Here is a 26,749-nt window from a genome sequence, read left to right as displayed (position 1 = left end):
TAATGTTTTTCCTAAATAGTAGACATTAAATCAACTTAGTTTGATCCAATACATTTTATTTAGTTCCTCCATTTGTACAGATAGGAATGTGACAGCATCACTACAAGTCCCATGTGTCGAATTTCCCATAAATAAAAGAGGGGGGGCTTGGTAACCAAAGTTGGAAAGTCTAGATGCATAAAAATTCCACAACTAAATCTACTTCTCTAAGATGGTTTCCAAAAGCCGAACCTTTCCAATTTTGAAACTGCTCATTTACCTTTCATTCTTTAAAAAATGCTAATAAAAGTGAAAGTGAAATATTGACATTTTATTTCACTTATTAAAAATGTCCCCCAAGTCTGATCTATCAAAAGGTGACATATTAAAGTTTTATTTTTTATCAGATGATCAACTACAAACTGGTATCACTACAAAGTAGTGAAAAAGCTGACCACCAGAATTAAGAAGCAGAATGAAATATAGTAACACAGTTGCTTTTCTATGCATTTAACTTTTTCTTTTTATGGATACAATTTAAACTTCGTGAGATGTTTTTTCTGTGCCATATCACATGGTTTGTGTGATTTTTAGCCCACCTGCCAGGAATTGAACCCAGACCCCTGGCAGTGAGAGCACAGAGTCCAAACCACTGGAGGACCAGGGAATTCTTAAGATTTCCTACTTGTACAATTATGCTTTCAACTGTTGCCTGAATATTTCACATGCACAAGTAGAAACTGCCTCTATTGGACTGCAGTTAATTCAATATTTTGTCAATCCTTCAATAATGATCAAATATATACTCTTTACTATGCTCTAGGGGCTTCCCGGATGGCTCGGTAGGTAAAGAATCTGCCTGCAGTACAGGAGACACAGGAGACATGGGTTCAGTCCCTGGGTCAGGAAGATACCCTGGAGAAGGAAATGGCAAACCACTCCAGTATTCTTGCTGGGTAAACCCCATGGACAGAGGAGCCTGGCTACAGTCCAAAGAGTCGCAAAGAGTCAGAGGCGACTAAGCATGTATGCATGGGCTGCGGGCCCTCCTCCTACCCCCTCATCCCCCCAATCCCCTTCCCATGCTCTAGGGAAACAAAGATGAATAAGGGGTGGACCTTCCTCTCAGGGTGCTCAAGTTTGATGGTCTGATTAGAGACATACGAATAAGTAAATAGTTACAAAATCTTTAGTCTGAGAATCAACAACACTTCAGAATGTTAACTGAGCAGAATCAACTGTGGGAAGTATAGGTTAATTAGAAGGCAATTTTTCTCTTTTAGACTTCCATAACTTATTGTACTTGGTGCTTCTCAGTAAATGTGATTGTTAAACTTTGGGGGAAAAAAGAGCACATTGTTTTGATAGCCCTCTTCTTGCCCCGTGACCTGCAAATAGCAAATAGCATCTTTTCTAATTTCCTCCAAAATCTAAACGGTTGGTAACTTTGAGCTGCTGAAATGAATTCTCTCCATGCACTAAAGCAAAATTAAAACAAAAGACATGTTTGTTTTCCCTCTAATTATATCAATAGGGGTCATCACAATGTCTAATTCATTATAAGCACTTACTAAATGGCTATTGAATTAATGAATTGTTGATTAAGATATAATATCTAATATGGTTAGGATTTTTTTATTATTTTAAAAGAAGGGCCTTTAAGATTGTTTATCCAATTAATTTATAGGTGTTTGGAAGAAATAGAGAAATTATTTAAATGTAGGTACCTTCCTTAAGTGCTTTATCTCTACCACTTGTCCCTATGCTTGTGCAATGCATATAAGAAGAACGAGGTCAGAGATTGTTTTGAGATGGTGGAGTAGAAGGATGAGCAATCTCCTTTTGTGAGAGCATCAAAATCACAACTATTAATAGCTGTTGAACAACAATTGACAGGAGGATGCTAGAACCCACCAAAAAAGATACCCCATGTTCAAAAACAAAGGAGAAGCTGTATAATCATGATAAAATCAAATTTCATACCTGGTAGGTGGGTGAACCACAGTTTGGAGAACAATAATACCAAAGAAGTTCCCTCACTCTTGTGAAGGTTCTGAATCTCATGTCAGGCTTCCCAGCCCAGGGATCCAGCAAAGGGACTAGGACTCTCCAGGGAATCTAATTTTCAAGGTCAGTGGGATTCAATTACAGGACTTCCACAGGACAGGGGAAACAGAGGATCCATTCTTGGAGGGCACAAATGAAAACTTGTGTGCACCAAGACCCAGGGGAAAGTAGCAGTGACTCCACAGAATACTGAACCAGACATATCTGCTAGTGTTGGAGGGTCTCCTCGGGAGGAAGGAGTAAACAGTGGCTCACTACAGATCTGGGGACACTGGTAGCAGCAGTTCTGATAGGTGTCCCTTGGCGTGAGCCTTCTGGGACATTGCTATTAACTCTACCATAGAGACTCCAGGCCTGGGTTGCCTGAGGTTAAGCAGCTAATTAGGAGGGAGTGCAGCCCTACCCATCCACAGACAATCACATTAAAGTTTTACTGAGCATGGCCCTGCCCACCACAGCAAAACCTAGATTTTTCCACCACCAGTCCCTCCCATCAAAGAAGCTAACGGGGAAGACTAAGCAAGCCTCTTGGTCTTATCCTCCAGAAGGCAGACAGAAGAAGCAAGAAAAACTACAATCCTGCAGCCACCAGAACAAAAACCACATCACAGAAAATTAACCAAAATGAAAAGGAAGAGAGTTATGTCCCAGATAAAGGGACAAGATAAAACCCAGAAAAAAACAAATAAACAAAGTAGAGATAGGCAACCTTCCAGAAAAATAATTCAGACTAATGATAGTGAAGATGATCCAGGATCTTAGAAAAAGAATGGAAAAGATGCCAGAAAAGTTTACCAAAGACAAAAGAACTAAAGAACAAGGAAACAGAGATGAACAATACACTGGCAGGAATGAATAGCAGAATATCTGAGGCAGAAGAATGGATAAGTGACCTGGAAGACACAATGGTTGAAATCACTTCTACAAAACAAAATATAGAAAAAAAGAATGAAAAATGTTAAAGGAAGTTTAAAACCTCTGGGACAACATTAAATACATCAACATTCATGTCATAGATATCCCAGAAGGAGAGAGAGAGAAAGGACTTGAGAAATTATTAGAAGAGATAATAGCTGAAAACTTCCCTAACATGGGAAAAAAAATAGTCAGTCAAGTCTCAGAAGCTTAGAGAGTCCCAGGCAGGATAATCCCAAGGAGAAACCTATTGAGACACATAGTAATCAAACTGACAAAAATTAAAGACAAAGATAAAATATTAAAAGCAACAAGGGGGAAATGACAACATACAAGGGAACTTTCATAAGGTTAATAGCTGATTTCTCAACAGAAATTCCACAAGCCAGAAGGGAATGGCATGATATATTTAAAGTGATGAAAGGGAGACACCTACAACCAAGAATACTCTACCCTGCAAGACTCATGTTCAGATCTGATGGAGAAATCAAAAGCTTTCTAGACAAACAAAAATTAAGAGATTTCAGGACCATCAAACCAGCTTTACAACAAATGCTAAAGGAACTTCTCTAGTATGGAAAAACAGGAGAAGTATAAGACCTACAAAAATAAAATGCAAAACAATTAAGAAAATGGTAATACGATCATACATATCAATAATTACTCTAAATGTAAATGGATTAAATGCACTAACCAAAAGGCATAGACTGCTGGGTGGATGAAAACAGGTACATGTATGCACTTCCACTTACCACATCACTCTACTTAACCCCCCAAATTGTATGTAATTATTTTATATTTTTGGTTAATCATGTTTCCAGTATGGTTTGCAATTGTAATTGTCTTTTATTTTTTGTCTGGCTATTGATTTTGAAAACTGATAAACATCTTTTACTGTAGTGATTATGTAGCTATTATTCATTTTAATACCATTGTATCATGATTGATCAAGAGAAAATAATATAATTCTATATCAATGTTCTACCATTTAATATAAAAGCACGTAATTGCTTTTTAAAACACAGATGCACATTAAAATTATCTCATAATTTTTTGAAAATTATGAACAACCATGTATTGTTTTTTTCTCCAAAGCTTCAGATATGATTCTCATGAACAGCTATGTTTAAAGAAAACTGGACTACATTTGTTTCACTTTTTCTATTTCATATTCAGTGCTCCTGTCTCATTTAGTTTATGCTTTCCAATTTCTCCATCCCTTTATTTTTGTTGTTCTTTCTCAAACCTTTATCAAGTGTTGTAGAAAACACTTTTTTGCACATATATATATACATAGTATGCATAATATAATATATATTTCAGAAAACATGAAATTTTGCTGAGCTAAAATTTTATGACATTTTTATTTCACTTGTTTAACTAAGTATAAATAGAATGCTAGATTTCTAATTTATAATCACTCAAACTTGTTATATAGTTCCATTTATTCTGGCATCTAGTATTAATGCTAAAAGTCTAGAAACTTTATTATCTTAGTGCTTTTAAAAATAATTGGATGAGGCTTGAAAATTCCAATTTAATTCTGAGAATATAAAGAAATATTAAGCTGCAAAAAAAAAAAAGAAAAAAAACATGATATAATTAACTAAAGTACAGATTTTGTTCAAATTTCACAAAATTTTATGCTAGTGTTCACTATTTGTTTTCATACTTTATACACGATTTCACATTATATTTAGTTGCATTGAGGTGCTTCAGCTTCATGCAATAAATTCTGGTAAATTTTCTTTTCATCTGTATTCTGTGTTACACATATTTTCTAATTTTCTTTATGACTTCTTACATACACCCGTTATTTAGAGGTGGACACTGAATTTCCAAATATATGTGTTTTTTTTGTTGTATTTTTTTAATATCCTTGATATTAATTTCTCATTTTGATACTAATTTCTCATTTAAATACTTTCTTCTCTGCAATCACTTTCTGTGTTTTTACAGTCTTCTAACATTATTGAGGCTTTCAATGGCTAAGTCAAACATGTATCTTGGTAAATATCATATTGCACTTGAAAATATGTGGGATATTTTCAAATATGTTTTGATATTTATTTCTAAAGTAATTTCACAGTGGTAAGAGAATAGAATTCTCTTTCCTGGCTCAAAATTCTCCAAGCCGGGCTTCAGCAATACGTGAATCGTGAATTTCCAGATGTTCAAGCTGGTTTTAGAAAAGGCAGAGTAACCAGAGGTAAAAGTGCAAACATCCGCTGGATCATGGAGACAGCAAGAGAGTTCCAGAAAAACATCTATTTCTGCTTTGTTGACTATGCCAAAGCCTTTGACTGTGTGGATCACAATAAACTGTGGAAAATTCTGAAAGAGATGGGAATACCAGAGCACCTGACCTGCCTCTTGTGAAACCTACATGCAGGTTAGGAAGCAACACTTAGAATTGGACATGGAACAACAGAGCGGTTCCAAATAGGGAAAAGAGTACGTCAAGGCTGTATATTGTCACCCTGTTTATTTAACTTATATGCAGAGTACATCATGAGAAATGCTGGGCTGGAAGAAGCACAAGTTGAAATCAAGTTTGCTGGGAGAAATATCAATAACCTCAGATATGCAGATTACACCACCCTTATGGCAGAAAGTGAAGAGCAACTGAAAAGCCTCTTGATGAAAGTGAAAGTGGAGAGTGAAAAAGTTGGCTTAAAGCTCAACATTCAGAAAACTATCATGGCATCTGGTCCCATCATTTCATGGGAAATAGATGGGGAAAGAGTGGAAACAGTGTCAGACTTTATTTTTTTGGGCTCCAAAATCACTGCAGATGGTGACTGCAGCCATTAAATTAAAAGACATTTACTCCTTGGAAGGAAAGTTATGACCAACCTAGATAGCATATTGAAAAGCAGAGGCATCACTTTGCCAACAAAGATCCATCTAGTCAAGGCTATGTTTTTTCCAGTGGTCATGTATGCATGTGAGAGTTTGTGAAAAAAGCTGAGCCCAGAAGAACTGATGCTTTTGAACTGTAGTGTTGGAGAAGACTCCTGAGAGTTCCTTGGACTGCAAGGAGATCCAACCAGTCCATTCTTAAGGAAATCAGCCCTGGGATTTCTTTGGAAGGAATGATGCTAAAACTGAAACTCTATTACTTTGGCCACCTCATGTGAAGAGTTGACTCATTGGAAAAGTCTCTGATGCAGGGAGGGACTGGGGGCAGGAGGAGAAGGGGACGACAGAGGATGAGATGGCTGGATGTCATCACTGACTCGATGGACGTGAGTCTGAGTGAACTCCGGGAGTTGGTGATGTACAGGGAGGCCTGGCATGCTGCGATTTATGGGGTTGCAAAGAGTCGGACACGACTGAGTGACTGAACTGAACTGAACTGAAGAGAACAGACTCTCTATGATTTCAGTACCTTTAAACCATCACAGTTTTGTACCTTGTTTTATATCCCTGGGTATGAGCCATTGTCCTCTGGTTTATCATCTATGGGAACCTGAAGAAAATTTGTATCCTGCTGTTGTGTGAAAATTGTATAATTCTTATGCTTTTTGTTTCGTAGTGCCTTTCAAGTCTACTATATCCTACTACTTTTCTTTCTCTTCATTCTATTAATTTCTGAGAGTTTAATATTGAAACTCCAACTAAAAATCTTTATTTATGTACTTAAAAATAATTGTAATATATAGTAAAACTATATGTAACTTTGTTCTTTATTTTCCAGTGTCCTATAAATGTGCTACCATGCTTTCATAATCTAAAAAATAAAAATATGAAGAAGAAAAAGAACAATGAGGCTATTAATCTGGCATCTTGTTTCTGAAATATTACTGACTTCTGATTTAAAATATCTAAAATGGCTAGATTACTATTTCAGACATTTAATTTTTTTCATTTCTAGTACACTTTCTTTCCAAATATTTTTATTGATTTTTATTGATAAAATGTAAATTTTATTGACATTCTTCAGAAATCCATCTGAAGAATGAATTGAAAATAGCTACAGAGGGTGAGATCAGAAAAATTATTATCAACAAATCCTAAAAGAACATTATTTTCTAAGAAAATTGATCAGGTTTCCCCTTACTATTTTTTGTGTGTGTGTTTATAGAGACCTGTGATAAAAATGTTCTTTTCATGTCACTGTGCAACTTTAAATTTCAATGATAGGTCATTTTTCTCATTCAATTTTTACATTTTAATTTGCTTTAAAATAGTCCCTGAAATTTTATTTCACTTTAGATAGAGTCTAAGGTGGTTCTTCACTAGTCTAGATGTAGTATTTTGGGGATTTAAGCTATTTACTAATATATACTATTATTAATGTTATCTGAATTAACTAAGTAATCCTTTTGCTGATGGCAACTTGAGCACCTTACAGCAAACTGAATGAGTAAAGTCTCAGTTATAAGCATTAGGTTGGAAATGATTTTTTTTTTCACAGAAATCTGTTTTGTTCATTTTTAATTAAACTTATTTTATTAACTGATTTAGTACATCAGAAAGATAGAATTCAGAGGTGGGAGGGGCATTTTGTTTTTAATTCAGTAATTTTTATTTTAATCATGGCTATGCTTTTTATTTATTCATTAATATCATTTGTTTCCATAGTTATCATTGTCAAAAAAATAATAATCAGGACTAAAGCAGTTCTTTTAATGCAAACAAGAGGCAGAGAACATCAGTAAAGAACAAGGCCTAAGAAAAGTGCATTATTCCCAGAGAGATTTGAGATTTTGTGAGCAGGTAAGGTGTGTATCTCTTTGCCATCATGAATTATTCTATTAAAGTAAAAGTTTTCAGTTTTTCAACAATAACAGAAAGTAGCTCTGCCATTCATCATAATCATCAAATCTTTTAGCTCATCCACCATTTTGTTCACAGATCATTTGTACTCTAAGGGAAGATACGCGACTATAAGTGGGATAGATGAAACTCACCAGTTTATCACTTTGCCAAAGAAGCAAACATATGAAGCTGATAGACAGGTATGTAGTGACAAGCAAGTTATGAGTAAATCATCTAGGGTAACCATTTTCCATCCAATATTTCTACAAGTACATTACATATACTGCAACTGTCCCAGGAAAAGCAGGATTAGAGCTACCTGGAGACAGAAGAATGTGAAAACCAAAATACAAGTGTGAAGCATATCTCCAAAGAGAAGTTTGAATTATAAATAAAATGGAAATTAAGGTATCAACCTTGAGAAAAGTTTAAGGTGGATCTGTGATAAAAATATCACAGTTACAATTATGCAATTCAAAACGCATCCTGAATTACTAAATAAACATTTCATGATCTTTGTAAAACAGTAGACAAGGCAAGTGTTAAAATGGCTGCCATAAAGTTATGATATTTAATTATAGTTTTTCAAAGTTAAAATCATAAATAATTTTATTTTCCATACAACATGAATAAACGATCAATGATAGTGAAATTATTTATCCATGTCAAGTGTTCCCTCTTGATACACAGCAAACAGTCAGTCCAGCAGAGGGAGCACATGTTACTAAATGATGACACACTAGGTGGACTATACACCTATGAATATTCTTAATAATGTGAATATATAAATAACAGAGTTAGTTTCTGATTTAAACGTTGATTTATGCTTCATGAAGAAATTATTATGAAAATCTATTGCTTTTGGAAATAAATTGTTTTTCTACTTCGTGAAGTAAAATCCTTCCTATCTGTATATATTGTTTTATTGAATCAAGAATTTCTGATTTCTATACTAGAATTTTCTATGAGAAATCTCAAAGAAGCCCCAGCAAGATGGTAGGCCCTGGAGCAGCGACTGCCCAGTACTGGAGTGGTTGTTACACAATGCTGGAGCGACTCTGAGGAGATACCCCATGTCTGAGGGCAGAAATGCCCCAGCAAGATGGTAGGAGGGGTGAAATTGCATTTAGAATCAAACCCCATAACTGTCAGAGACTCTCAGAGGGCTTAAATAAACCTTGTGCACACCAGGACCCAGAGATCCCATAGAAACTTATTTTTTTTTTAATAAAATTTTTATTTTGTATTGGGGTATAGCTGATTAACAATGTTGTGACAGTTTCAGGTGAACAGCGATGGGAGCTCAGCCGTACATATCTTGTATCCATTCTCCCCCAAACTCCCCTCCCCTCCAGGATGCCACGTAACATTGAGCACAGTCTTGGCACTTGTTATTGACAATTATTTTGCTAACTGGGCTCTCTGACATTTAAAAGAGGGCGGGGGCATCTAATCCAGAGTCAAAAGCACCTAGGTATGCCTCAGCTATCTGAAAGAAATTTTCTGCAGTTATTGTGTTTATGTGTGTCTATAAAATTAGAAACAGTATCTTCTCAGTGACCATGCAGAGATATAAGAGGATGAAGGAACGTTAGTACTTGCAATCACCCATAAGGACATTGTTAAGAAGCTTCAAAGGTTCGTTCAAACAATGTTATGTGCCAAGCATTATACCAAATTCTGGATGAAACAGAAATAAGAATGAGTTGAAGTTCATGGAACTGGAAAGCAGAATGGTGGTTCTCCAGGCTCTTTTTTTTTTTTTTTTAAACTTTACAATATTGTATTAGTTTTGCCAAATATCGAAATGAATCCGCCACAGGTATACCCGTGTTCCCCATCCTGAACCCTCCTCCCTCCTCCCTCCCCATACCATCCCTCTGGGTCGTCCCAGTGCACCAGCCCCAAGCATCCAGTATCGTGCATCGAACCTGGACTGGCGACTCGTTTCATACATGATATTATACATGTTTCAATGCTATTCTCCCAAATCTCCCCACCCTCACCCTCTCCCACAGAGTCCATAAGACTGTTTTATACATCAGTGTCTCTTTTGCTGTTTCACACACAGGGTCATAGAGGATCCTGCTGTGATGTATGTCGGAGAGTGTTTTGCCTATGTTCTCCTCTAGGAGTTTTATAGTTTCTGGTCTTACGTTGAGATCTTTAATCCATTTTGAGTTTATTTTTGTGTATGGTGTTAGAAAGTGTTCTAGTTTCATTCTTTTACAAGTGGTTGACCAGTTTTCCCAGCACCACTTGTTAAAGAGATTGTCTTTTCTCCATTGTATATTCTTGCCTCTTTTGTCAAAGATAAGGTGTCCATATGTGCGTGGATTTATCTCTGGGCTTTCTATTTTGTTCCATTGATCAATATTTCTGTCTTTGTGCCAGTACCATACTGTCTTGATAACTGTGGCTTTGTAATAGAGTCTGAAGTCAGGCAGGTTGATTCCTCCAGTTCCATTCTTCTTTCTCAAGATTGCTTTGGCTATTCGAGTTTTTTTGTATTTCCATACAAATTGTGAAATTATTTGTTCTAGCTCTGTGAAGAATACCGTTGGTAGCTTGATAGGGATTACATTGAATCTATAAATTGCTTTGGGTAGTATACTCATTTTCACTATATTGATTCTTCCAATCCATGAACATGGTATATTTCTCCATCTATTAGTGTCCTCTTTGATTTCTTTCACCAGTGTTTTATAGTTTTCTATATATAGGTCTTTAGTTTCTTTAGGTAGATATATTCCTAAGTATTTTATTCTTTCTGTTGCAATGGTGAATGGAATTGTTTCCTTAATTTATCTTTCAGTTTTCTCATTATTAGTGTATAGGAATGCAAGGGATTTCTGTGTGTTGATTTTATATCCTGCAACTTTACTATAATCATTGATTAGTTCTAGTAATTTTCTGGTGGAGTCTTTAGGATTTTCTATGTAAAGGATCATGTCATCTGCAAACAGGGAGAGTTTTACTTCTTCTTTTCCAATTTGGATTCCTTTTATTTCTTTTTCTGCTCTGATTGCTGTGGCCAAAACTTCCAAAACTATGTTGAATAGTAATGGTGAAAGTGGGCACCCTTGTCTTGTTCCTGACTTTAGAGGAAATGCTTTCAATTTTTCACCATTGAGGATAATGTTTGCTGTGGGTTTGTCATATATAGCTTTTATTATGTTGAGGTATGTTCCTTCTATTCCTGCTTTCTGGAGAGTTCTTATCATAAATGGATGTTGAATTTTGTCAAAGGCTTTCTCTGCATCTATTGAGATAATCATATGGTTTTTATTTTTCAATTTGTTAATGTGGTGTATAACATTGATTGATTTGTGGATATTGAAGAATCCTTGCATCCCTGGGATAAAGCCCACTTGATCATGGTGTATGATCTTTTTAATGTATTTTTGGATTCTGATTGCTAGAATTCTGTTAAGGATTTTTGCATCTATATTCATCAGTGATATTGGCCTGTAGTTTTCTTTTTTTGTGGGATCTTTGTCAGGTTTTGGTATTAGGGTGATGGTGGCCTCATAGAATGAGTTTGGAAGTTTACCTTCCTCTGCAATTTTCTGGAAGAGTTTGAGCAGGATAGGTGTTAGCTCTTCTCTAAATTTTTCGTAGAATTCAGCTGTGAAGCCGTCTGGACCTGGGCTTTTGTTTGCTGGAAGATTTTTGATTACAGTTTCAATTTCCGTGCTTGTGATGTGTCTGTTAAGATATTCTATTTCTTCCTGGTCCAGTTTTGGAAAGTTGTACTTTTCTAAGAATTTGTCCATTTCTTCCACGTTGTCCATTTTATTGGCATATAATTGTTGATAGTAGTCTCTTATGATCCTTTGTATTTCTGTGTTGTCTGTTGTGATCTCTCCATTTTCATTTCTAATTTTATTGATTTGATTTTTCTCCCTTTGTTTCTTGATGAGTCTGGCTAATGGTTTGTCAATTTTATTTTTCCTTTCAAAGAACCAGCTTTTGGTTTTGTTGATTTTTGCTATGGTCTCTTTTGTTTCTTTTTCATTTATTTCTGCCCTAATTTTTAAGATTTCTTTCCTTCTGCTAACCCTGGGGTTCTTCATTTCTTCCTTTTCTAGTTGCTTTAGGTGTAGGGTTAAGTTATTTATTTGACTTTTTTCTTGTTTCTTTAGGTATGCCTGTATTGCTATGAACTTTCCCCTTAGGACTGCTTTTAAAGTGTCCCACAGGTTTTGAGTTGTTGTGTTTTCATTTTCATTAGTTTATATGCAAATTTTTATTTCTTTTTTTATTTCTTCTGTGATTTGTTGGTTATTCAGCAGCGTGTTGTTCAGCCTCCATATGTTGGAATTTTTAATAGTTTTTCTCCTGTAATTGAGATCTAATCTTACTGCATTGTGGTCAGAAAAGATGCTTGGAATGATATCTATTTTTTTGAATTTACCAAGGCTAGATTTATGGCCCAGGATGTGATCTATCCTGGAGAAGGTTCCATGTGCGCTTGAGACAAAGGTGAAATTCATTGTTTTGGAATGAAATGTCCTATTGATATCAATTAGGTCTAACTGGTCTACTGTATCATTTAACATTTGTGTTTCCTTGTTAATTTTCTGTTTAGTTGATCTATCCATAGGTGTGAGTGGGGTATTAAAGTCTCCCACTCTTATTGTGTTATTGTTAATTTCTCCTTTCATACTTGTTAGCATTTGTCTTACATATCGCGGCGCTCCCGTGTTGGGTGCATATATATTTATAATTGTTATATCTTCTTCTTGGATTGATCCTTTGATCATTAGGTAGTGACCTTCTTTGTCTCTTTTCACAGCCTTTGTTTTAAAGTCTATTTTATCTGATATAAGTATTGCTACTCCTGCTTTCTTTTGGTCCCTATTTGCATGGAAAATCTTTTTCCAGCCCTTCAGTTTCAGTCTGTATGTGTCCCCTGTTTTGAGGTGGGTCTCTTATAGACAACATATGTAGGGGTCTTGTTTTTGTATCCATTCAGCCAGTCTTTGTCTTTAGGTCGGGGCATTCAACCCATTTACATTTAAGGTAATTACTGATAAGTATGATCCCATTGCCATTTACTTTATTGTTTTGGGTTCGAGTTTATACACTGCTTTTGTGTTTCCTGTCTAGAGAATATACTTTAGTATTTGTTGGAGAGCTGGTTTGGTGGTGCTGAATTCTCTCAGCTTTTGCTTGTCTGAGAAGCTTTTGATTTCTCCTTCATATTTGAATGAGATCCTTGCTGGGTACAGTCATCTGGGCTGTAGGTTATTTTCTTTCATCATTTTAAGTATGTCTTGCCATTCCTTCCTGGCTTGAAGAGTTTCTATTGAAAGATCAGCTGTTATCCTAATGGGAATTCCCTTGTGTGTTATTTGTTGTTTTTCTCTTGCTGCTTTTAATATTTGTTCTTTGTGTTTGATCTTTGTTATTTTGATTAATATGTGTCTTGGGGTGTTTTGCCTTGGGTTTATCCTGTTTGGGACTCTCTGGGTTTCTTGGACTTGGGTGATTATTTCCTTCCCCATTTTAGGGAAGTTTTCAACTATTATCTCCTCAAGTATTTTCTCATGGTCTTTCTTTTTGTCTTCTTCTTCTGGGACCCCTATGATTTGAATGTTGTAGCATTTAATATTATCCTGGAGGTCTCTGAGATTGTCCTCATTTCTTTTAATTCGTTTTTCTTTTATCCTCTCTGATTCATTTATTTCTACCATTCTATCTTCTAATTCACTAATCCTATCTTCTGCCTCTGTTATTCTACTATTTGTTGCCTCCAGAGTGTTTTTAATTTCATTTATTGCATTATTCATTTTATATTGACTCTCTTTTATTTCTTCTAGGTCCTTGTTAAACCTTTCTTCCATCTTCTCAATCTTTGTCTCCAGGCTATTTATCTGTGATTCCATTTTGATTTCAAGATTTTGGATCAATTTCACTATCATTATTCAGAATTCTTTATCCGGTAGATTCCCTATCTCTTCCTCTTTTGTTTGGTTTGGTGGGCTTTTATCCTGTTCCTTTGTCTGCTGGGTATTCCTCTGTCTCTTCATCTTGTTTAAATTGCTGAGCTTGGGGTGTCCTTTCTGTATTCTGGCAGTTTGTGGAGTTCTGTTTATTGTGACGTTTCCTCGCTCTGTGTGGGTTTATACAGGTAGCTTGTCAAGGTTTCTTGGTTAGGGAAGCTTGTGTCGGTGTTCTGGTGAGTGGAGCTGTATTTCTTCTCTCTCCTTTCGAAGACTTGGGTTGCTTTTCTGGGTGCCTGATGTCCTCTGCCGGCTTTCAGAAGTTGTTTTGTGGAATTTACTCGGCGTTTAAATGTTCTTTTGATGAATTTGTGGGGGAGAAAGTGTTCTCCCCGTCCTACTCCTCCGCCATCTTAGCTCCTCCCCTCTCCAGGCTCTATTTTGCTCTAAACTTTCTCTGAATTCTCCATCAACCTCAATCTATTCGTTAGCCTCTCAGCTGGCCTCTCTTCCTTCACCAATCCTCTGAGTCAGTGGTTCTCAAAGTTTGGTCCTTCGGTTTCGCGCAGCCTCGTCTCAGGCAGGATGTGAGGCTGCTCAGGGAGCTGGACTTCTCGGGCTTCAGATTCCTTGGCCCGGGAGCCTGGCAGGGCCGCCCTGAGGAACCCCAGACGCCCCAGACGCTTCCAGAACTAAAGTCTCCGCCGGCCGCAGGCGGCCGGTTTCTGGAGCGCCCACACCCAGGCCCCATAGAGACTTAGACATAACTGTGTTTGAGTATCTCCTGTGGAGGAATGGGTCAGCAGTGGACTGCCACAGGGGCAGGGGTTCTGGGTGCACCAGAGTTGGGTATGGCTTAAGCCCTCTTGGAGGAAGTCGCTGTTAACCCCACCATAGAGCTTTCAAAACTTACACAGAACTGGGAAGTAGACTCTTGGAGGGCACAAACAGAACCAGGACCCAGGATAAAGGAACAGTGACCCCACAAGAGACTGATCCAGACTTGCCAAAGAGTGTCCAGGAGTCTTTGGTAGAAGCGTGGGTTGGCGGTAGCCTGATGCAGAGTTGGGGCAATGAGTGTAGTAATGTGTGCATGGGACCTTTTTTAGGAGATCGCCATTATCTTCATTACCTGCACCACAGTTTCAGTTCAGTTCAGTCGCTCAGTCGTGTCCGACTCCTTGCGACCCCATGAATCGCAGCACGTTAGGCATCCCTGTCCATCACCAACACTGGAGTTCACTCAAACTCACATCCATCGAGTCGGTGATGCCATCCAGCGATCTCATGCTCTGTTCTCCCCCTTCTCCTCCTGCCCCCAATCCCTCCCTGCATCAGAGTCTTTTCCAATGACTCAACACTTTGCATGAGGTGGCCAAAGTACTGGAGTTTCAGCTTCAGCATCAGTCCTTCAAAAGAACAGTCAGGACTGATCCCCATTAGGATGGACTGGTTGGATCTCCTTGCAGTCCAAGGGACTCTCAAGAGTCTTCTCCAACACCACAGTTCAGGAGCATCAATTTTTCAGTGCTCAGCTTTCTTCACAGTCCAACTCACATCCATACATGACTACTGGAAAAACTGTAGCCTTGACAAGACGGACCTTTGTCAGCAAAGTAATGTCTCTGCTTTTTAATATGTTATCTAGGTTGGTCATAACTTTTCTTCCAAGGAGTAAACATCTTTTACTTTCATGGCTGCAATCACCATCTGCAGTGATTTTGGAGCCCCTCAAAATAAAGTTTGACACTGTTTCCCCATTTATTTCTCATAAAGTCATGGGACCAGGTTCCATGATCTTAGTTTTCTGAATGTTGAGCTTTAAGCCAACTTTTTCACTCTTCTCTTTCAAAACTTTCATCGAGGATTTTTAGTTCCTCTTCACTTTCTGCCATAAGGGTGGTGTCATCTGCATATCTGAGGATATTTATATTTTTCCCGGCAATCTTGATTCCAGCTTGTGCTTCTTCCAGCCCAGCGTTTCTCATGATGTACTCTGCGTATAAGTTAAATAAGCAGGGAGACAATACACAGCCTTGACAAACTCCTTTTCCTATTTGGAACCAGTCTGTTGTTCCATGTCCAGTTCTAACTGTTGCTTCCTGACCTGTATATAGGTTTCTCAAGAGGCTGGTCAGGTGGTCTGTTATTCCCATCTCTTTCAGAATTTTCCTCAGTTTATTGTGATCCACACAGTCAAAGGCTTTGGCATAGTCAACAAAGCAGGATATATTTTTCTGGAACGCTCTTCCTTTTCTGATGATCCAGCACATGTTGGCAATTTGATCTCTGGTTCCTCTGCCTTTTCTAAAACGAGCTTGAACATCTGGAAGTTCACGGTTCACATATTTCTGAAGCCTGGCTTGAAAAATTTTGAGCATTACTTTACTAGTGTGTGAGATGAGTGTAATTGTGTGGTAGTTTGAGCATTCTTTGGCACTGCCTTTCTTCAGAATTGGAATGAAAACCAACCTTTTCCAGTTATGTGGCCACTGCTGAGTTTTCCAACTTTGCTGGCATATTGATTGCAACTCTTTCACAGCATCATCTTTCAGGATTTGAAATAGCTCAACTGGAATGTCATCACCTCCACTAGCTTTGTTCGTAATGATGCTTTCTAAGGCCCACTTGACTTCACATTCCACGATGTCTGTCTCTAGGTCAGTGATCACACCATTGTGATTATCTGGGTCGTGAATATCTTTTTTGTACAGTTCTTCTGTGTATTCTTGCCACCTCTTCTTAATATCTTCTGCTTCTGTTAGGTCCATACATTTTCTGTCCTTTATTAAGCATATCTTTGCATGAAATTTTCGCTTGGTATCTCTAATTTTATTGAAGAGATCTATAGTCTTTCCCATTCTATTGTTTTCCTCTATTTCTTTGCATTGATTGCTGAGGAAGGCTTTCTTATCTCTCCTTGCTATTCTTTGGAACTCTGCATTCAGATGCTTATATCTTTCCCTTTCTCCTTTGCTTTTCACTTCTCTTCTTTTCATAGCTATTTGTAAGGCCTCCCCAGATAGCCATTTTGCTTTTTTGTATTTATTTTTCATGGGAAAGGTCTTGATCCCTGTCTCCTCTACAATGTCACGGACCTCCATCCATAGCTCATCAGGAACTCTATCCGATCTAGTCCTTTAAATCTATTTCTCACTTCTACTGTAAAACCATAAAGGATTTGATTTAGGTCATACCTGAATAGTCTAGTGGTTTTCCCTACTTTCTTCAATTTAAGTCTGAATTTGGCAATAAGGAGTTCATGATCTGAGCCACATCAGCTCCTGGTCTTCTTTTTGCTGACTGTATAGAGCTTCTCCATCTTTGGCTGTAAAGAATATAATCAATCTGATTTTGATGTTGACCCTCTGATGATGTCCATGTGTAGAGTCTTCTCTTGTGTTGTTGGAAGAGCGTATTTGCTTTGACCAGTGTGTTCTCTTGGCAAAACTCTATTAGCTTTTGCCCTGCTTCATTCCTTATTCCAGGGCCAAATTTACCTGTTACTCCAGGTGTTTCTTGATTTCCTACTTTTGCATTCCAGTCCCCTATAATGAAAAGGACATCTTTTTGGGTGTAAGTTCTAAAAGGTCTTGTAGGTCTTCATAGAAGTATTCAACTTCATCTTCGGTGTTACTGGTTGGGTTGTAGACTTGGATTACTGTGATATTGAATGGTTTCCCCTGGAAACGAACAGAGATCATTCACTCGTTATTTAGATTGCATCAAAATACTGCATTTTGGACTCTTTTGTAGATCATGATGGATAATCCATTTCTTTTAAGGGATTCCTGCTTGCAGTAGTAGATATAATGGTCATCTGAGTTAAATTCACCCAATTCCAGTCCATTTTGGTTTGCTGATTCCTAGAATGTCGACGTTCACTTTTTTCATCTCCTGTTTGACCTCTTCAAATTTGCCTTGATTCATGGACCTTACATTACAGGTTGCTATGCAATATTGCTCTTTACACCATCGGACCTTGCATTTATCACTAGTCACATCCACAAATGGTATTGTTTTTGCTTTGACTCCATCCCTTCATTCTTTCTGAAATTATTTCTCCACTGATTTCCAGTAGCATATTGGGCACCTACCGACCTGGGGAGTTCCTCTTTCAGTATCCTATCATTTTGCCTTTTCATACTGTTCATGGGGTTCTCAAGGCAAGAATGCTGAAGTGGTTTGCCATTCCCTTCTCCAGTGGGCCACATTCTGTCAGACCTCTCCACCATGACCCACCCATCTTGGGTGGCCCCACATGGCATGGTTTAGTTTCATTGAGTTAGACAAGGCTGTGGTCCTAGTGTGATCAGATTGAATAGTTTCCTATGATTATGTTTTCAGTGTGTCTACCCTCTGATGCCCTCTCACAACACCTACCATCTTACTTGGGTTTCTCTTCCCCATGTCCAAGGAGCAGTGGCTGTGTGGGCATAGAGGGCCGAGAGGAGCTACTCCACATTCCAGGTCAGGAGGGGCAGCGGTGAGGAGACACCCCTCGTCCAAGGTAAGGAGCAGAGGCTGTGCTTTGCTGGAGCAGCCGTGAAGAGATACCGCACGTCCAAGGTTAGAGAAACCACCATAGTTTGGCTCCAGGTAAATAACAGGGAGGGAGCACAGCTCTACCCATGAATAGAAAATTGGATTAAAGATTTACTGAGTATGGCCCTGCCCATAAGAACAATACCCAGTTTCCCCCTCAGTCAGTCTCTCCCATCAGGAAGCTTCCATAAGCCTCTTAACTTTCTCCACCAGAGGGCAGACAGACTGAAAACCACAATCACAGAAAACTAACCAGTCTGATCACATGGACCACAGCTTTGTCTAACTCAGTGAAACTATGAACAATGCTCTGTAGAGCCACCCAAAACGGACGGGTGATGGCGAAGTGTTCTGACAAAACGTGGTCCACTGGAGAACTAAATGGCAAATCACTTCAGTATTCTTGCCTTAAGAACCCCATGAACAGTATGAAAAGGCAAAAAGATAGGACACTGAAAGATTAACTCCCTGGTTGGTGGGTGACCAATGTTCTACTGGAGATCAGAGGAGAAATAACTCCAGAAAGAATGAAGAGATGAAGCCAAAGCAAAAGCAACACCCAGTTGTGGATATGACTGGTGATGGAAGTAAAGTCTGATGCTGTAAAGAGCAATACTGCATAGGAACCTGGAATATGAGATCTATTAATCAAGCCAGATGGAAGTGGTCAAGCAGGAGATGGCAAGAGTGAACATCAACATTTTAGGAATCAGTGAACTAAAATGGACTGGAATGGGTGAATTTAACTCAGATGACCATTATATCTACTATTGTGGCCAAGAATCCCTTAGAAGAAATGGAGTAGCCATCACAGTCAACAAAAGAGTCTGAAATGCAGTACTTGGATCCAATTTCAAAAATGACAGAATGATCTCTATTCATTTCCAAGGCAAACCATTCAATATCACAGTAATCCAAGTCTATGCCCTGACAAGTAAAGCTGAAGAAATTTAAGTTGAATGGTTCTATGAAGACCTACAAGACCTTCTAGAACTAACACCCCAAAAAGATGTCCTTTTTATTGTAGAGGACTGGAATGCAAAAGTAGGAAGTCAAGAGATACCTGGAGTAACAGGCAAATTTGTCCTTGGAGTACAGAATGAAGCAAGGCAAAGGCTAATAGAGTTTTGCCAAGAGAATGCACTGGTCATAGAAAAACACCCTCTTCCAACAACACAAGGGAAGACTCTACACATGGACATCACCAAATATTCAATACTGAAATCAGATTGATTATATTCTTTACAGCCAAAGATGGAGAAGGTTTCTACAGTCACCAAAAACAAGACCAGGAGGTGACTGTTGCTCAAATCATGAACTCCTTATTGCCAAATTCAGATTTAAATTGAAAAAAGTAAGGAAAACCAATAGACCATTCAGGTATGATCTAAATCAAATCCCTTATTATTATACTGTTGAATAGAGAAATAGATTCATGGGATTAGATCTGATAGACAGACTGCCTGAAGAGCTATGGACTTAGGTTCATGACACTGTACAGGAGACAGGGATCAAGACCATTCCCAAGAAAAAGAAATGTGAAAAAGTAATATGGTTGTCTGAGGAGGCCTTACAAATAGCTTTTAAAAGAAGAGAAGCTAAAAGCAAACGAGAAAAGGAAAGATATATCCATTTGAATGAAGAATTCCAAAGAATAACAAGGAGAGCTAAGAAAGCCTTCCTCAGTGATCAATGCAAAGAAATAGAAGAAAACAATAGATTGGGAAAGACTAGAGATCTCTTCAAGAAAATTAGAGATAGCAAGGGAACATTTCATGCAAAGATGGTCACAGTAAAGGACAGAAATTGTGTGGACCTAACAGAAGCAGAAGATGTTAAAAGACGTGGCAAGAATACATCGAAGAACTATACAAAAAAGATATTCATTATCCAGATAACCATGATGGTGTGATCACTCACCTAGAGCCAGACATCCTGGAATGCATAGTCAAGGGGGCCTTAGGAAGCATCACTACAAAAAAAGCTAGTGGATATGATGGAATTCCAAGGGAGCTATTTCAAATCCTAAAAGATGATTCTGTGGTTCAATATGCCAGCAAATTTAGAAAACTCAGCATTGGCCACAGGACTGGAAAAGGTCATTTTTCATTCCAGTCCCAAAGAAAGTCAATGCCAAATAATGCTCAGACTATCAGACAATTGAACTCATCTCACACACTAGTAAAGTAATGCTCAAAATTTTCCAAGCCAAGCTTCAACATTACATGAACTGTGAATCCTGATGTTCAAGCTGGATTTATAAAAGGCAGAAGGACCAGAGATCAAATTCCAAAAATCCACTGGATCATCAAAAAAGCAAGAGAGTTCCAGAAAAACATGTACTTCTGCTTTATTGACTACCCCAAAGACTTTGTGTGGATCACCACAGACTGTGGAATACCGGTGGAGAAGCATCAGTTAGAACTGGACATGAAACAACAGACTGGTTGCAAACAGGAGAAGGAGTACGTCAAGACTGCATATTGTCACCCTGCTAATTTAACTTATACGCAGAGTACATCTTGAGAAACTCTGGGCTGGATGAAGCACAAGCTGGAATCCCGATTGTGGGGAGAAATATCAATAACCACAGATGTTCAGATGACACCACACTTATGGCAGAAAATGAAGAAGAACTAAAGAGCCTCTTGATGAAAGTGAAAGAGAAGAGTGTAAAAGTTGGCTTAAACCTCAACATTCAGAAAACTAAGGTCATGGCATCTGGTCCCATCACTTCATGGGAAATATATGGGGAAACAATGGAAACAGTGACATATTTTGTTGTTTTGGGGCCCAAAATCATTGCAGATGGTAGCTGTAGCCATGAAATTAAAAGACACGTGCTCCTTGAAAGAAATGCCATGACCAACCTAGACAGCATATTAAGGAGCAGAGACATTACTTTGCCAAGAAAGGTCTGTCTAGCCAAATCTGTTGCTTTTCCAGTAGTCATGTATGGATGTGAGAGTTGGACTATAAGGAAAGGTGAGTGCTGAAGAATTGATGCTTTTGAACTGTGATGTTGGAGACGACTCTTGAGAGTCCCTTGGACAGCAAGGAGATCCAACTAATCCATCCTAAAGGAAATCAGTCCTGAATATTCATTGGGAGCAATGATGCTGAAGCTGAAACTCCAATACTTTGGCCACCTAATGCGAAGAACTGACTCATTTGAAAAGACCCTGATGCTGGGAAAGATTGAAGGTAGGAGAAGGGGACAACAGAGGATGAGATGGTTGGATGGCATCACCGACTCAATGGGCATGAGTTTGAGTAAACTCTGGAAGTTAGTGATGGACAGGGAGGCCTGGTGTGCTCCAGTCCATGGGATTGCAAAGAGTCAGACACGGCTGACTGACTGAACTGAACTGAACTGATGAGAAATCTCAAGAAGGAGGAAAACATGGATTTTTCTTCTCTTTTCTATAAAAAATGTCAGGAATGTTGGGTAATAGTTTCCATTAACACTTGAGGACACATAACACCTTTATGAAATATTTCATCTCATTTTTTTATGCTAAAAACCAAAGGCTCTACATGTTAATCTTGAAGAAGAGTGGAAAATAACACAAATATCCCTGTTATTTTGAACAGATCATATTTGGTTCTTTCAATTGATATGTATTTTATGCTATAGAGAATGGTCTCAAATCATGGCATACATGCATGATCAGTCATTCAGTCGTGTCCAACTCTTTGCAACCCCATGGACTGTAGCCCACTAGGCTCTCTGTCCATGGAATTTTCCAGTCAAGAATTTTGGAATGGGTTGCCGTTTCCTAATCCTGGGGATCTTCCCAACCCACGAGTTGAACCCACATGCCCTCCATCTCTTGCATTGGCAGGCAGGTTCTTTACCACTAAGGTACCTGGAAAGCCCTCAATTCATGGAGAGTAGGCTAAATCAACAACAATACAGTTTGGTATTGATTTTTAGCTTCATAAAACTAAGTAAATACAGTACAAGCCAGTTTTATTTGTAATGTAAAATGTATTTAATCTTTAGATTGTTAATGCACACATATAATGTTTGAAAAAGGAAGTATGTCACCAATATCTGAAAGACTTTTGCTTACTGATTTTTATTTTCCAAGATAGAAATGAATGAATATGTATGATTTTATCTACTTCATATTTTTATACATTGGTAACTTTAATAAAATTATTAAAAATAAAGCTATTTCAAAAAAAGCTATTTCTATCTTGGAAAGTATATGTACTGCCTTTTGCATTTGTTCTAGCCATAAATATATATTTATGTATATATTTTTCATAAAAGTTCACACATATTATTTGTAATATTTTTTCATGTTTATTATGTCAATTTAAATAGATTTTATTTTCAGGACAGTGTTAGTTTCACAACAAAATTAAGCATAAATTTCAGACAATTTCCATATACTTCCTTGCTCCCACACATAAATTGCCTCTTTGACTATCAACATCTCCCACTAGAGTGGTATAATTGTTACACTGATGAACTCTCACTGACACATCATTATCATCCATGGACTATAGATTAAATTCTGATTCACTCTTGGTTTTATACATTCTATGGGTTTGGAAAAACATATAATGACATATAACCACCACTATAGTATCATACAGAATAGTTTCACTGCCCTAAAAATTCCCTGTGCTCTATCTATCTATTTATGATTATCTCCTCCCTCACCCCTAGAAATCACTGATATTTTTACCATATCCATATCTTTGCCTTTTCTACAATGCCATATATTTAAAATTATACAATATGTACAATTTTCAGTTTGGATTCCTTCACTCAGTAATGTGTATATTTTTCCTTCATGTCTTTTCATTGTGTGATAGCTCATTTCTTTTTAGTGTTGAGTACTATTCCATTGTCTGGATATACCACAGTTTATCCATTGACCTAAACAAAGGCATCTTGGCTTACTTCCAGGTTTTGGTATTTATTAATAAAGGTACTATAAACATCCGTGTGTAGGTCTTGGGAATAGATAGAAGTTTCAACTCCCTTGAGTAAATAAAAGGAAACACAATTGCAATTATTAGAGCATACAGAAAGAGTGTGCTTAGTTTTATTAAAAAAAAATAGGCAAATTCTCTTCCAAATCAGTTGTACTATTTCACATTCCCATCAGCAATGAGCAAGAATTCCTGTTGCTCCATATCCTTACCAGCATCTGGTGTTGAATTTGGCCTTTCTAATATGTGTGCAGGGGTAACATTGTTTTGATTTGCATTTTTCTGATTACATATGATCTGGAACACTTTTTCATACGTTTATTTGGCATTTGTGTACGATTTTTGGTGAGGTCTTGGCCCACTTTTCAATCAAGTTGTTTGTCTCATTGTTGAGTGTTAAGAGTTCTTTGTATATTTTTGATATCATATATATATTTTTTTCCTCCTTGTCTGTGCTTTGTCTTTTCATTTTCTTCACAATGTCTCTCACGTCACAAATATTCTTAATTAAAAAAAAGTCCTGCTTGTCAATTCTTTCTTTTATGGATCATACCTTTGGTCTTTGTATGTAAAAAGTCATTGCAAACCCAACGTCTTCTAGATTTTTCTTATGTTATCTGCTAGGAGTGTTATTAGTTTTGAGTTTTGCATTTGGGTTTATAATCCATTTTAAGTTAATTTTAGTGAAGATTGTAAACTGTGCAGAGATAAATTATTTTTTGCATATGGATGGCCAGTTTTTCTAGTACCATTGATTGAAAAGACTATTTTTATTCCATTTTATTGCTTTTGCCCATTTGTCAAAGATGAGTTGTCTATTTCTGTGTGTGCCTATTTGTAGGCTCTGTATTCTGTTCCATTGATCTATTTGTCTATTCTTTCACCAGATATTATTGAATTATAATAAGTGTTTAAGTTAGGAAATATCAGTCTTCCAGATTTGTTGTTTTTCTTCAGCATTATGTTGATTATTCTGGGCCTTTTGTCTTTCCATATACATTTTACAGTAAGTTTGTCAATATTCACAAAATAACTTGCTGGTGCCTTTGATATAGGATTGTATAATCTATAGATCATATTTTGAAGAACTGATATCTTGACAATATTGAATCTTCCTTATGGCTCATAAACATAACATATCTCTCAATTTATGTAGCTCTTCTTTGATTTTTTAGCTTTCCTTACATAGATATTCTTACATATTTTGTGTGATTTCCAACTAAGTATTTGATGTGGGGGTTGCTAATGTGTGTGGCATTGGTTTTTTTTTTTTTTTTTTGTGGTAAATTTTTATTGATTTATATTTTATTGAAGGATAATTCTAATTCCTCTTTCATTGCTAGTACATAGAAAAGTGGCAGACTTTTGTATATTAACACTGCGTCCTGTAACCTTACTATAAGCACTTATTAGTTCCAGGAATTATTTTGTTTATTCTTTAAAATTTTCTATATAGGTCATTCTGTCATCTGAGAACAAGCACAGTTTTAGTTCTTCCTCCCCAATCTGTTTATCTTTCTCCCCATCTTATTGCTTTAGCTAGTACTTAGTGTCGGAGAAGGCAATGGCACCCCACTCCAGTATTTTGCCTGGAAAATCCCATGGATGAAGGAGCCTGGTAGGCTGCAGTCCATGGGGTTGCTGAGAGTCGGACTCGACTGAGTGACTTCAGTTTCACTTTTCACTTTCATGCATTGGAGAAGGCAATGGCAACCCACTCCAGTGTTCTTGCCTGGAGAATCCTAGGGACTGGGGAGCCTGGTGGGCTTCCGTCTATGGGGTCGCACAGAGTCGGACATGACCGAAGTGACTTAGCAGCAGTACTTAGTGTATGATGTTGAAAAGTAGTGGTAACATCCTTGCCTTATTCCTGCTTTTAGTGGAAAAACTTAAAGTTGTGCACTATTGAATATGATTATAACTTTAGTTTTACTGAAGCTATTTCTTATAAAATTAAGGAAGATTCCCTTTTTTCTGGTTAGTGATAGCTTTATCACAGATGATTATTGGATATTGTCAAATGCTTTCTCTGCATCTATTGATACAATCATGTGAGTTATCTTTTTTTAGCCCACTAATGTGATGAATTACATTACCTGATTTCAAATTTTTAAATTAGCTTTGCATACCTTGGGTAAATCTCACATGGTTTTGGTATATAATTCTTTTTTTACATTGGTGGATTTTATTTGCTTGTACATTATTGAGGATTTTTTTTAAAAAATGTATTTATTTTTTAATTAAAGGATAATTTTTTACAGAGTTTTGTTGTTTTCTGTCAAACTTCAACATGAATCAGCTATAGGTATACATGTTTCTCCCTCTTGAAACTCCCTGCGATCTCCCTCCCTATCCCAGCCTCCTAGGTTGGTACAGAGCCCCTGTTTGAGTTCCCTGAGACATACAGCAAATTCCACTGGCTATCTATTTTACATATGGTAATGTAACTTTCCATGTTACTCTCTCCATTTCTTTCACACCCTCTCCAGCATTTATTGTTTGTAGACTTTTTGATAATGGCCATTATAACTAGTGTGAGGTGAAATCTCATTGTAGTTTAGAGATCACCCTCTCTTCCCCTCATTTTAGTTTTGAGATCACCCTCTCCTCCCCTATCCCCATGCCCGTAAGTATGTTCTCTATGTTTCTTTCACCATTGCTGCCCTAAAAATAAATTCTTTGGTATCATCATTCTAGATTCCATATATATGTGTTCAGTTCAGTTCAGTTCAGTTCAGTCGTTCAGTCGTGTCCGACTCCTTGCGAACCCATGAATTGCAGCACATCAGGCCTCCCTGTCCATCACCAACTCCAGGAGTTCACTCAGACTCACGTCCATGGAGTCAGTGATGCCATCCAGCCATCTCATCCTCTGTCGTCCCCTTTTCCTCCTGTCCCCAATCCATCCCCGCATCCGAGTCTTTTCCAATGAGTCAACTCTTCACATGAGGTGGCCAAAGAACTGGAGTTTTAGCTTTAACATCATTCCTTCCAAAGAACACCCAGGGCTGATCTCCTTTATAATGGACTGGTTGGATCTCCTTGCAGTCCATGGGTCTCTCAAGAGTCTTCTCCAACACTACAGTTCAAAAGCATCAATTCTCAGGCTCTCAGCTTTCTTCACAGTCCAACTCTCACATCCATACATGACCACAAGAAAAACCATAGCCTTGACTAGACAGACCTTTGTTGTCAAAGTAATGTCTCTGCTTTTCAATATGCTATCTAGGTTGGTCATAACTTTCCTTCCAAGGAAGAAGCGTCTTTTAATTTAATGGCTGCAGTCACCATCTGCAGTGATTTTGGAGCCCCCAAAAATAAAGTCTGCCACTGTTTTCACTGATTCCCCATCTATTTCCCATGAAGTGATGGGACCAGATGCCATGATCTTCGTTGTCTGAATGCTGAGCTTTGAGCCAACTTTTTCACTCTTCTCTTTCACTTTCATCAAGAGTCTTTTTAGTTCCTCTTCACTTTCTGCTATAAGGGTGGTATCATCTGCATATCTGAGGCTATTGATATTTGTCCCAGCAATCTTGATTCCAGCTTGTGCTTCTTCCAGCCCAGTGTTTTTCATGATG

The sequence above is a fragment of the Bos indicus x Bos taurus genome, chromosome X (genome assembly GCF_003369695.1).
Source record: "Bos indicus x Bos taurus breed Angus x Brahman F1 hybrid chromosome X, Bos_hybrid_MaternalHap_v2.0, whole genome shotgun sequence".
Lineage (NCBI taxonomy): Eukaryota > Metazoa > Chordata > Mammalia > Artiodactyla > Bovidae > Bos > Bos indicus x Bos taurus.
This window is presented reverse-complemented; position numbering follows the sequence as displayed.